General features: G+C 40.5%; 1 non-coding gene across 1 annotated transcript; it reads left to right on the forward strand.

The window, feature by feature from the left end:
- The first annotated feature begins 10865 nt into the window (after positions 1 to 10865).
- Positions 10866 to 10970, forward strand: LOC131179736 (small nucleolar RNA R71). Its single transcript, XR_009148623.1, has one exon. It is a non-coding gene; the product is annotated as a small nucleolar RNA R71 (small nucleolar RNA).
- Positions 10971 to 12482: the final 1512 nt, after the last annotated feature.

Below are 12482 nucleotides of genomic sequence, written 5' to 3' on the forward strand. Positions count from 1 at the left end.
CACGCGTAGGTACTGGAGATCCCGATCGCGAGCCCAGTAGACCACAGACTGGGTGAGTCCATCCGGCAGTTCTGCTCAGTGTCCGTGTCACCTCGTCACCTGCAGTGCATTGGTAGGACACTAGATGTCATTTTGTCATTTTGTAATTAACTTTTTATTTTCTCATATGTATTTGGGATTTATGTAATGTATTTTGAGGTTCATGTAAATAATAAAGATTTATGGTCATGTATGGTATTAAATTGAGCATTTAATGGTTGTTTATATATGAGAACCCTGAGAAAGGGATGTTTGAGAAATGAAAAGGTTGTTGAGACCTGAAATTGACAAATTATTGAGATATTGATATTGAGTTTTGTTGATGATATTGGAGTTGAGAATGAATGAAATTGTATATTGGAAGTGTTTTTAACAGTTCAAGAACTGCTTTTCCATTTTTAGCCAGACTCACGGATTTTTCTTAAAATCTTCGGAACCTCAAATGAATAATACTTTTGATAAATGGTTAAAATAAATCAAATTTCATAAATTAACTTCAAAAGCATGACACAAATTAAGTAAGGTATATTAGAGTGTGCCAGTACACCGTGTGGCATTACTTACTCTGTATACTGCATACTGTAAGGGGTGTCACATTTAGTGGTATCAGAGCACGGTTTAGGCGTTTCTGGGCCTAGATTGAGTCCATACCATGCATTGCATTTGTAAGAGTCGAGGTGACACTAATGCAGATCTGTTTATCTTTCGTATTTTGAATAGGATATGGACCCTTCATCTCAGAGAGCCGTTGAGGAGGAAGTGGAGAGTCATGCTCCACCTGCAGCAGCTGAGACTGGGGGCATGAGAGAATCTGCTCACACTCAAGCAGAGCTCGCCACCTCCACGTGCCATGTTCCAACAAATGGCCGACTTCTTTAGACAGATGGTCGGGTAATGCCAAGACCACCACCGCCACCACCACTCCACCAGTAAATCACACTGGAAAGGTTAAGAAAGTTTGGAGTGGACTTCTATGGCAAGAGGGAAGATGACTCATGTACCAGAATTGGTTGAATGTAATAGGCAGAGTCCTAAAACAACTCCACTGTACTCCAGAGCAAAACCTGGAAGCTGCCATATCTTTGCTGCAAGATGATGCTTATGAGTGGTGGGACACGGTGTCCAGTGAAGTGCAGCCAGAAGCTGTAACTTGGGACTTCTTTCTCTCCGAGTTTAAGAAGAAATATGTGGGTACTGTATGCCTAGAAGAGAGAAGAAGGGAATTTATTAACCTGAGGCAGAGATAGTTATCAGTGGCCGAATATGAGAAGGAATTCGTAAGATTGAGCCGCTATGGAAGGGAGATAGTCCCTAATGAAGCTGAAAGGTGCAAGAGATTTGAAGAGGGACTAAATGACAACATCAAGATCCAGCTCACTGCCTTGGGAATCACAGAATTTACCAAATTAGTGGAAGCGGCAATAAAGGTTGAAAAAGTAAGAATTAGTGAGTGGACTAGAAGAGAGAGACAGCAGAAGAGGGGACCGGGTCAGTCGAGTTCAGCTCCTGCATCAGGGAAGAAGTTCAAGGGTCCTCCTGCACAAAGTTCAGCTCACCACGTGGTCGTGGTCACCTCGGGGCCTGCACCACGCTCACCCCTAGAGAGGTCACCCACACCATCGGTGGGCGCCTTTCGAGGATGGGGTTCAGGGACCAGCCACTGCATCTTCTGCGTGTCCACACTGTCAGAAATGGCATAAGGGGGAGTGTTGGAGAGTGACTGGTGCTTGCTTGAGATGTGGGTCGACAGAACATCAACTGAGGAACTGCCCACGCAGAACTACTACAGCTGCTCCGACACAAGCAGATAGACCTGCCCCTGCACCATAGAGAGGTAGAAGGTCTGGTAAATCCAAAGCTATGGGACCATCTCAGAGGCCCGCATCTGAGCCAGCAGAGAGGCCAGATAACAGACCACCTGCCAGAAATTATGCCTCGAGAGCTCAGGAGGAGCAAGATGCCCCGGACGTCATCAGGGGTACGTTCTCCCTCTACAATACTCCTGTGCATGCATTGGTGGATCCAGGATCCACTCATTCCTACATTTGCATCAACCTACCCGTAGAAAGGGGGATACGAGTAGGGGAGAGTGACCAAGACATTCTGGTCACTAATCCATTGGGCCACAGTGTAGTGGTGAACAAGGTATACAAGGGTTGCCCGTTAAGGATTCAGGGGTATGAATTCTTGGCAGACCTAATTGAGTTACCCTTCTATGAGTTTGACGTGATATTGGGAATGGACTGGTTGTCACGTCATCAGGCAATAGTTGATTGCAAATTGAAGAGAATTTCTCTAAAAACTTTAGAGGGTAATGAGATCACAGTTGTGGGGGAAAGGACAGATTTCTTGTCCAATGTCATCTCAGCCACAGTTGCAAGAAGAATGATGAGAAAAGGCTGTGAAGCCTACCTAGCACATGTGGTGGATACTAGGCAGGCTAAACCAAACCTGAGTGACATACCCACAGTGAGAGACTTCCCAGAAGTATTTCCTGAAGAGTTGCCTGGTTTGCCACCAGAAAGGGAAGTCGAATTTGCTATTGAGACACTGCCGGGTACCGCACCCATTTCCATTGCTCCTTATAGGATGGCACCCACGGAATTGAGGGAGTTGAAAACTCAATTGCAAGAGTTGCTTGATAAGGGGTTCATACGCCCCAGTGTGTCACCATGGGGAGCTCCAGTGCTGTTTGTGAAAAAGAAGGATGGGACATTGAGACTATGCATCGACACGGCAGCTTGAATAAAGTGGATGAAGAACAAATATCCGTTGCCCAGGATTGATGATCTGTTTGATCAGTTGAAAGGAGCAGGAGTATTTTCTAAGATTGATCTCAGATCATGGTATCATCAGCTGAGGGTGAAGGATGTAGATGTGCCAAAGACTGCATTCAGGACCCAATATGGGCATTATGAGTTCTTAGTGATGCCTTTTGGCTTAACAAATGCACCAGCGACATTCATGGACCTTATGAACCGTATCTTCCACCCACACCTAGATCGGTTCGTAGTGGTCTTTATTGATGATATTTTGGTGTATTCCAAGACCAGGGAAGAACATGATGAGCATTTGAGGATTGTTCTGCAAACCCTGAGAGAAAAGAAGTCAGATGCTAAGTTGTCCAAGTGTGACTTTTGGTGAATGAGATTGCATTCCTTGGACACATAGTGTCACCGATGGGATTAGGTGGATCCCAAGAAAATAGAAGCGATGATGGAATGGAAGCCTCCTAAATACAACCGAGGTCGAAGTTTTTGGGGCTAGTTGGGTATTACAGAGATTTGTGAAGGATTTCCCTAATAGCTGCTCCAATGACCAAGTTGTTACACAAGAATGTCAGATTTGACTGGAATGACAAGTGTCAGACCAGTTTTGAGAAATTGAAGGCTATGTTGACAGAGGCACCAGTGTTAACACAGCCAGTGTCCGGAAAGGACTTTGTGGTCTATAGTGATGCCTCACATAATGGGTTAGGGTGTGTATTGATGCAAGAGGGGAAGGTGGTCGCCTATGCCTCCGTGCGATTGAGGCCACACGAACAGAACTACCCTACCCATGATCTAGAGCTTGCAGCAATTATCTTCGCACTGAAGATATGGAGGCATTACTTGTATGGTGAAAAGTGCTACATTTACACAGACCACAAAGAGCCTGAAATATTTGCCAACCCAGAAGGAGCTCAACCTTAGACAGAGGCGATGGATTGAGTTCCTAAAGGACTATGACTGTGTAATTGATTACCATCCTGGGAAGGCAAATGTAGTTGCTGATGCTTTGAGCAGAAAATCCATGACAACTTTGAGATCATTGAATGCCCGTCTATCTTTGGTTCGAGATGGAGCTATTTTGGCTGAGTTGCAAGTAAGGCCAAACCTGCTACAGCAGATACTGGATGGGCAAAAGGCAGATGAGAAGCTAATGGCTATTATGAGCAAAATCCCAGAGGGAAAAGCAATTGACTATGGGGTGAAAGCAGATGGGTGTCTGTACTACAAAGAAAGACTGTGTGTACCAGATGATGGGGAATTGAAAGCAAACATTCTAAAAGAGGTACACACCAGTGTATATGCTATGCACCCAGGAAGTACAAAGATGTATCATGATCTGAAGCTTCAGTATTGGTGGCCTGGTATGAAGAAAGACATAGCTGACTATGTGACTAAATGCTTGACATGTCAGCAAGTCAAGGCAGAACATCAAGTTCCATCGGGTTTGCTACAGCCTATACGCATACCTGAATGGAAATGGGATCAGGTCACCATGGATTTTGTAAGTGGTCTACCTCTCACCCGAAAGAAACATGATGCAGCATGGGTGATAGTTGATAGATTGACAAAGTCAGCATACTTTCTGCCAGTTAGGACTGACTACTCACTAGAGAGGTTAGCAGAATTGTATATCAGTGAGATAGTTAGACTGCATGGAATTCCACTTTCCATCATATCTGATCGAGACCCAAGGTTTACATCGAGATTCTGGAAGAAGTTGCATGAATCCTTGGGTACACAACTCCATTTCAAAGATGACTTTCCATCCTCAGACGGATGGGCAATCCGAAAGAGTAATCCAGGTAAACAATTGAAACCCATGAAATTGATACAAATATTGAATTGAAATGATAACAATAACGTGAAATACTTGTCAGGTCCTTGAGGATATGCTGAGGAGTTGTGTCATTGAGTTTGAGGGAAGTTGGGATAGATATCTTCCACTGGCAGAATTCGCATACAACAATAGCTACCAAGCTAGTATCCAAATGGCTCCGTATGAAGCATTGTATGGGAGAAAATGTAGAACTCCAGTGTGTTGGACTGAATTGGGCGAAGATAAACTGGTAGGGCCAGACCTGGTGAAACAGACTGAGGACAAAGTAAAATTGATCAAAGCCAACTTAAAGGTTGCCTCGCATGCATGTAAATCTTATGCCGACCTGAAGAGAAAAGAAATAGAATATGTAGTTGGCGACAAGGTGTTCCTCAAGGTGTCACCATGGAAGAAAGTATTGAGGTTTGGAAGGAAAGGTAAGTTAAGCCCTAGGTTCATTGGCCCATATGAAGTCATTGAACGTGTGGGTCCAGTAGCCTATAGGCTAGCTTTACCACCAGATCTGGACAAGATCCATAATGTGTTTCACGTATCCATGCTCAGGAAATACCGCTCAGATCCTTCACATGTCATCTCCAGAGAAGAAATTGAAATACGGCCGGATTTGACATATGAATAAGAACCTCTACGGATCTTGGCTCGGGAAGTGAAAGAGTTGAGAAACAAGCAAATTCCATTGGTGAAAGTGCTTTGGAGGCACCACAACACCGAGGAGACAACTTGGGAAAGTGAAGAGTCGATGAGGCAACAGTTCCCTCAACTGTTTGCATTAGGTAAATTTCGAGGACGAAATTTAAATTAGAGGGGAAGAGTTGTAACACCCTCCCGGTAACCACTCCGTACATCCTACTGTTCCGTGGATCGGTCGGTCCGGACAGCTAGAACGTCCGGAAAAATATTTAAACTAAAGTCAGGAACCATAATTAACTCAAATATTAACAAGAAACACTTAGTAAAAATTTTAGAAATAAAATACAACCAAGCAAAACGAGCCGGTGCCCAAGCGATGGGTAATCGGAGGGAAGTTGCGGTTCTCGCAACGAGGAGCCCTAGACCCGGGGGAAAAATTATAAAATAATTTTTGGGACTCCATAGAAGGGTAATTGAGGTTCCCATGGCATTAGAATGCCAAGAAAATACCTAGAAAAAATTTTCAATCGGTACAGACAATTTTGACCCGTTAAGCCAAACGGAGGGCATTTTGGTCATTTCGCCTTCAGAGGTGATTTTTGGCCGACTTGTCCAGTTGAGTAAATAATTAATATGACATAAAATATGAATTAATGTTGATGAAAAATTTATTAAAAATGAGAAATGAAAATAAGAAAACAAAAGTAAGAAGAAAAGTAAGTAAATGGGAATTATGATGTCATTAAGAAAAACTATGACCAATCAAAATTTAGCCATTATTTGACTAACTAATAAAGAGATAAAAGAAGACCTAAACAATTAAAAAACCAGCTGCTTTCTTCTTCTTCTTCTTCCTTAAAAACGTGATCCTCTCTTCTTCCTCCCTCCATGAAAATTTTCTTGCATTACCTCCATTTCCCATGAGTTTCCACCACTAAACCCTAACCCCTTTCATTAAACCTTGACCATATCACTTGAAAATTATTTCCATGATTTTGGACTTGAACTTAGTAAGATTTGTAGTTTAAATGAACAAAAAACCTATGGGTATGAACACTTCAATTTCAGCAGCCCTAAGAAGAAACAATAAGGGAGTGTTTTGAATTTTTTTTAATGGACTTAGCATGAGTTGGAGATTGTATTTAAGTTATATATTTACATAGATGTTGAACTAGGGTGCTAATGGAGGGTTATGGGTAAATTGCCTTGGATACTAGGGTTTTGAAGCATGAAAAAGTGACTTGGCTGACCAACCTATTAAAGAACACTCTAATGGTCAATAAGTGACCATTTTGGATATGTTGACCATAAATGAGACTGAAAAATGGTGGGGCAAAGTCAAGGTATAAACTGCCCTATGACAAGAAAGATAGGACTGAAAATTCAGTCCCTTTGCACTGCCATAACTTGGGATGTGTTAGTCCAATTGATGTTTGGCCAATTGGAAATGAAACTAGGCTTATAATGGCACATTTTTGCTGAAGAAACTATGCCCAAAAGACCAAAGCAAGAGGACCAAAACTTGGCCCCAATCCGGAACCCTGAAACTGCCTCTGCAGAATTGACCAAATGAACAGTAACTGTTCATGTGGCCATAACTCACTGTAGATTTGGTCAATTGGCATGAAATTTTTACAGAAACAAGTTAAGACATAGAAAAACAACTTTCATGAAGGAACCTACCCCAAATTATGGCCAGAACCCATTCAACCAAGTGACTCAAGTTACTGTTCATGCACTGTAGATATGGTAAATTTCTGCAGAATGCATATCCGGACAGCTTGGGTTTTTGAGCCATATCTGGAGCTACAAAACTCCAAATGGAGTGATTCAAAAAAGAAAATTCAACTAGACAAAATAAGGAAAAACTTTCATGTTTTACATTTCTTCAAATTCCAACAGTAACAGTATCCAATAGAACAGTAAAGTTGACTCACCAAAACTGAAATTTTCTGCTTGTGTGGGTTACACTTTGAAATGGTATTAACACTTAATGCCAACAAGTTTTAAACACCAAATGTGGTATGTTGGGAGTGCTAAAGGCAATGTACACATTTTTATTGCAAAAGTCAACATTTTTGTTGACCAATGATGAATAGTGACACCAAAAAAGTTGAAATTCACAAATTGACAAATTTAAGAGTTTCAAATGCCCTAGTATACCTAACAAGATTGGTTTGGATAGTTTGGCATGCCAATGGGGTTCGATTAGCGATCGCACATGGCAAAAATGCCATTCGTGATTTCATGGCTTTTAGCCATTCGACTTTGCATTGAGACTTGGCCTTGTGCTCGATATTATTTATGACTTGTTAGCCGCTCATGCACACCGGGAGATGCATATGTGACCGATGGTGTGACGCCCGAGGTACTAGGTACCCAAAGCGCTTACCCGTTATCCATCCGATGCGTCTAGTGTAGGTTACTTGGGGCAACCAAATGAATAAAAGTGAACAACGTTAATGAAACAATGAATATATCAATACCAAACAAAGAAAGCATACACATTCTATACACATTTATTTTCTTGCTATTTTCTTTTATTATATTATTGCACCACTAAGCATTATTGCTTAGCGCGTTTTTTGCCACGCCGTAGGTACCGAGATCCCGATCGCGAGCCCAGAGACCACGCATCGGGTGAGTCCATCCGGCAGTTCTGCTCAGTGTCCGTGTCACCTCGTCACCTGCAGTGCATTGGTAGGACACTAGATGTCATTTTGTCATTTTGTAATTAACTTTTTATTTTCTCATATGTATTTGGGATTTATGTAATGTATTTTGAGGTTCATGTAAATAATAAAGATTTATGGTCATGTATGGTATTAAATTGAGCATTTAATGGTTGTTTATATATGAGAACCCTGAGAAAGGGATGTTTGAGAAATGAAAAGGTTGTTGAGACCTGAAATTGACAAATTATTGAGATATTGATATTGAGTTTTGTTGATGATATTGGAGTTGAGAATGAATGAAATTGTATATTGGAAGTGTTTTTAACAGTTCAAGAACTGCTTTCTCCATTTTTAGCCAGACTCACTGATTTTTCTTAAAATCTTCGGAACCTCAAATGAATAATACTTTTGATAAATGGTTAAAATAAATCAAATTTCATAAATTAACTTCAAAAGCATGACACAAATTAAGTAAGGTATATTAGAGTGTGCCAAGATAACCGTGTGGCATTACTTACTCTGCATATCAGACACTGTAAGGGGTGTCACAGAAATGGTCTTTTCTGGTGGCACCATTCAATTTTCTATAATCTATGCACATTTGCCAACTAGTGACTACTCTAGTAGGGATTAGTTCATTGCTTGCATTACGGATAATAGTTGTCCCACCTTTCTTAGGAACTACATGTACTGGACTAACCCATTTACTATCAGAAATTGGGTATATGATACCTGCATCTAGAAGTTTTAAAATTTCTTTCTTGACTACCTCTTTCATGTTTGGGTTACATCTTCTTTGGTGTTCGATTGCGGGTTTATTGTTTTCTTTTGTGGGTATCCTATGCATGCAAATCGAAGGGTTGATGCCCTTCAAGTCTTCTATTTTATATCCTAATGCTTTGCTATGGATCCTAAGTTCTCTCAATAATTTTTCCTCTTCTATCTTAGACAGGCTAGCATTGATTATAACAGGATATTTAGAATTTAAGTCCAGAAATGCATACCTTAACGAAAACGGGAGAGGTTTAAGCTCTGCCTATTCGGCATTTTCCTGGAGCTTACCTTCAGTTCGTTCCTCCTTCAAATCCTCCATCTCAGAAGCCTTAGCTAAAGGTAGGGGTGGAGGAGCTGCCAACTATTGTGCACATGCTGCTATTTTAGTATTTTCATCATCCACTGTGTGGCTGCACACAATACATGCTTCAAGAGGATCTTTAGGATGTGTCATATGAAATTCCTCTTTAACTTGTTTGTCAATTATGTTAACCTTGAAGCATTTATCAGGTTTAAATTTGTGTTTCATTATGTCGAACAAGTTGAACTCCACTTCTTCTTCTCCTACCTTGAGGGTTAATTGTCCATTTTTGACGTCTATGATGGCTCTGGCGGTTGCCAAGAATAGTCTTCCCAAGATGATGGGAATTTGGACATCTTCTTCCATCTCAAGGACAATAAAGTCCACTGGAATGAAGAAGTTGCCCACTTTGATAGGGATGTTTTCAAGTATCCCTACAGGATATTTAATGGATCGATCAGCCAATTGCAATGAGATTGTTGTGGGTTTCAGTTCTCCGATCTCCATCTTTTTGCATATTGATAGAGGCATTAGGCTGACGCTTGCTCCAAGATCACAGAGGGCCTTGTCTATTTTCTTGTTACCAATTATACAGGGTATGGAGAAGCTTCCTGGATCTTTCAACTTTGGAGGCAGTTTATTTTGCATAATGGCACTGCATTCCTCTGTTAGAGCTACTGTTCCATAGTCTTCAAGCTTCCTTTTCTTTGACAATATTTCTTTAAGAAATTTGGCATAAGACGACATCTGAGAAAGTGCTTCAGTGAAGGGGATGTTAATGTAAAGTTTCTGTAAAACTTCCAAAAACTTCCCAAACTACTTATCTAGTTTGGTTTTCTGAAATCTCTGAGGAAAAAGGTAGGGGAGGCTGGTATGGTTCTGGTAATTTCTTTGTCTTCCTTGCTTCCTCTTCCTGATCTTTCTTATCTTCTTCCTCCTTTTTCTCTGCTTGGTCTTTAGATTTTTCTATGGTTTCCTTTGTCAATTCTTCCTCTGGTTGTACTAGAGTTCTCCCACTCCTTAGTGCAACTGCCTTGCAATGCTCCTTTGGGTTTATTTCTGGTTGACTGGGCAGCTTGCCAATAGCCTTACTTGAAGAACTTGCTTGCTGAGCGATTTAATTCTCTAGCATCTTGTTATATGTTGCGAGTTGGTCCATTCTGGAAGTCAGTTGTTTAATCAATTCAGTTTATTGTTGTTGAGCTGCTAGGAATCCTTCCATCATGGTTTCCATGGTCATTTTCGGTTCAGGTTGTTGAGGTTGGAGAGGTAGAGATGGCTGTGCAAGGTTCTGACCTCTGTTCTGAAATCCAGGGGGTGCTGGAGGTTTGTACCCTTATTGCTTGTTTATTGACTGGTTCTGCTAATTGGACCATGAGAAATTTGGATGGTTTCTCCATTTAGGGTTGTAAGTATTTGAATACGGATTGTTTGGCTATCTCTGGTTAAAGTTTCCTCCATTATTCACATAGTTCATCTATTCTGTAGGTTCGTTGAAATTGTTGTATTCTGAATTCATGTACCCTCCTTCGTAGCTGCTTTCATGTTGACTATTTGTACCAACTACGTTGGCTTGCATTTTTTCGAGTTTCTTTGTGAGCTGATCAAACTGTGCATTTATCATGCTCAGGGCATCTACTTCCAGGACTCCTGCAGTTCTTCTTGCATTTCCTCTTTCGTTTGACCACTCATAGTTATGGTATGCAACCCTTTCTAGGAGTTCAAGTGCTTGTGGCACTGTTTTCTCCATTAAATCACCCTCTGCAGCTGAATCAACTGTGCTCCTTGTAGATGGTAGTAATCCATTATAGAAATTTTGCACCAATAGCCAATCTTCTATGCCATGGTGTGGACATTCTCTCTGCAGGTCTATATCTTTCCCATGCATCATAGAGTGATTCTCCCTCCTTTTGTCTAAAAGTGTTGAGCTTAAGTCTCAGCTTTGCAGTCTTTGCAGGTGGGAAATACCTTGCTAGAAAAGCTTGGGAGAGCTTTTCCCAAGTAGTGAATGTTCCAGCCGGTTGAGAAAGTAACCACTTCCTTGCCCTATCTCAAAGGGAAAATGGGAATGCTCTGAGTCTTATTGCTTGATCAGACACTCCATTCATCTTGAATGTATCGCATAAGGCAAGAAAACACTAGAAGTGGTAGTGTGGGTCCTCTGTTGGTGAACCTGCAAACTTTGTTTGTTGGATCATTTGGAGCCATGCTAGTTTTAATTCAAAGTTGTTAGCTTCCACTGTGGGTCTAGTGACACTGGGCTGAAATCCTTGGACAGATGGAGCTCCATAATCTCTCAAGAGTCTTGGTCTGTCATTATTATCGGCCATGGTTGGAATTTCGGGATTTCCTTGATCATGCTCTTGATGCTTCCTTTCCTTCGATGGCTTTCGAGTTACATGCATTCTCGATCACACCAAAATTTCTTCCGCTTTGTTCGTCATATACCGGATCGGTACTGAGAGAAAAGAAAAGAGATATAACCAGTAAAATAAAATTAAATAATAAATATAATTGCCTAAATCAGCTAAATCGTCTATCACTTGATATTACTAAAACAAAAAATTCCCCGGCAACGACGCCAAAAACTTGTTTCGCTATTTTGCAATTATCACAAGTGCACGTATCACTAACAAGTAATAAAGTGATAAGTAGAGTATCGTTCTCACGAGGAATTTTGTTTAGCAAGTACCAATCTACACAGAAATCTTGACTGTCTAGGCTATCGAATACTTAGGAAATGAAGTTTGTTAACTTTAAACACTAAAATGGTAAACTTAAAATGAAATGATTTATTTGAAGCAATTCTATAATTAGGATTTCACACTTGAATCATACTAGGGATATTATCTCATTTATTTACTGAATTGAGGATTGTTTTCCTTGATGGAAATCAGTCCTAAGCTATCCTACATCCTCTCTCAAGGCATCTAGGGTGTATTCTAATTAACTCGAACCCTACTTTCGTGGTGATCAAATCAATTAAAATCCTTTAAGACCTTTGACCAATTTTTAGGTTCCACAAAGGTATCGGCCTATGTCTAGGTCAGAATTCCTAGGTTTAAAATCTCAATTTTCTAAAGTTAATCTTCACCTTTCAGTCCTTCAATTAACATCTATAATCATAACTAAGTGGGTACCAACACATAGCATGCATTAAGATTACAAGAACTTAAATCAAGAAACGAATCTCAAATTCAATAAATAAAACTCAGTGTTCATCCATAATAATAATTACAAGAGCTACTCTCCCAAATCTAGAATAAGAAAACTACTCACTCATGGTGAGTTCAGCAAATATCATGATAAAAAGTAAAAATAAAAAAAAAAGAGTTATGCAAAAGAAATAAAATAATATAATTCTGTCTAAGGAGATGAAACGAAGGAATCAAAGAGAGTTTCAGCTTCGATCTTATGGAGCTTCAGCTGAAGACTTCTTTTGGTACTGATGTAGA

The sequence above is a fragment of the Hevea brasiliensis genome, chromosome 4, assembly GCF_030052815.1.
Source record: "Hevea brasiliensis isolate MT/VB/25A 57/8 chromosome 4, ASM3005281v1, whole genome shotgun sequence".
Taxonomy (NCBI): domain Eukaryota; kingdom Viridiplantae; phylum Streptophyta; class Magnoliopsida; order Malpighiales; family Euphorbiaceae; genus Hevea; species Hevea brasiliensis.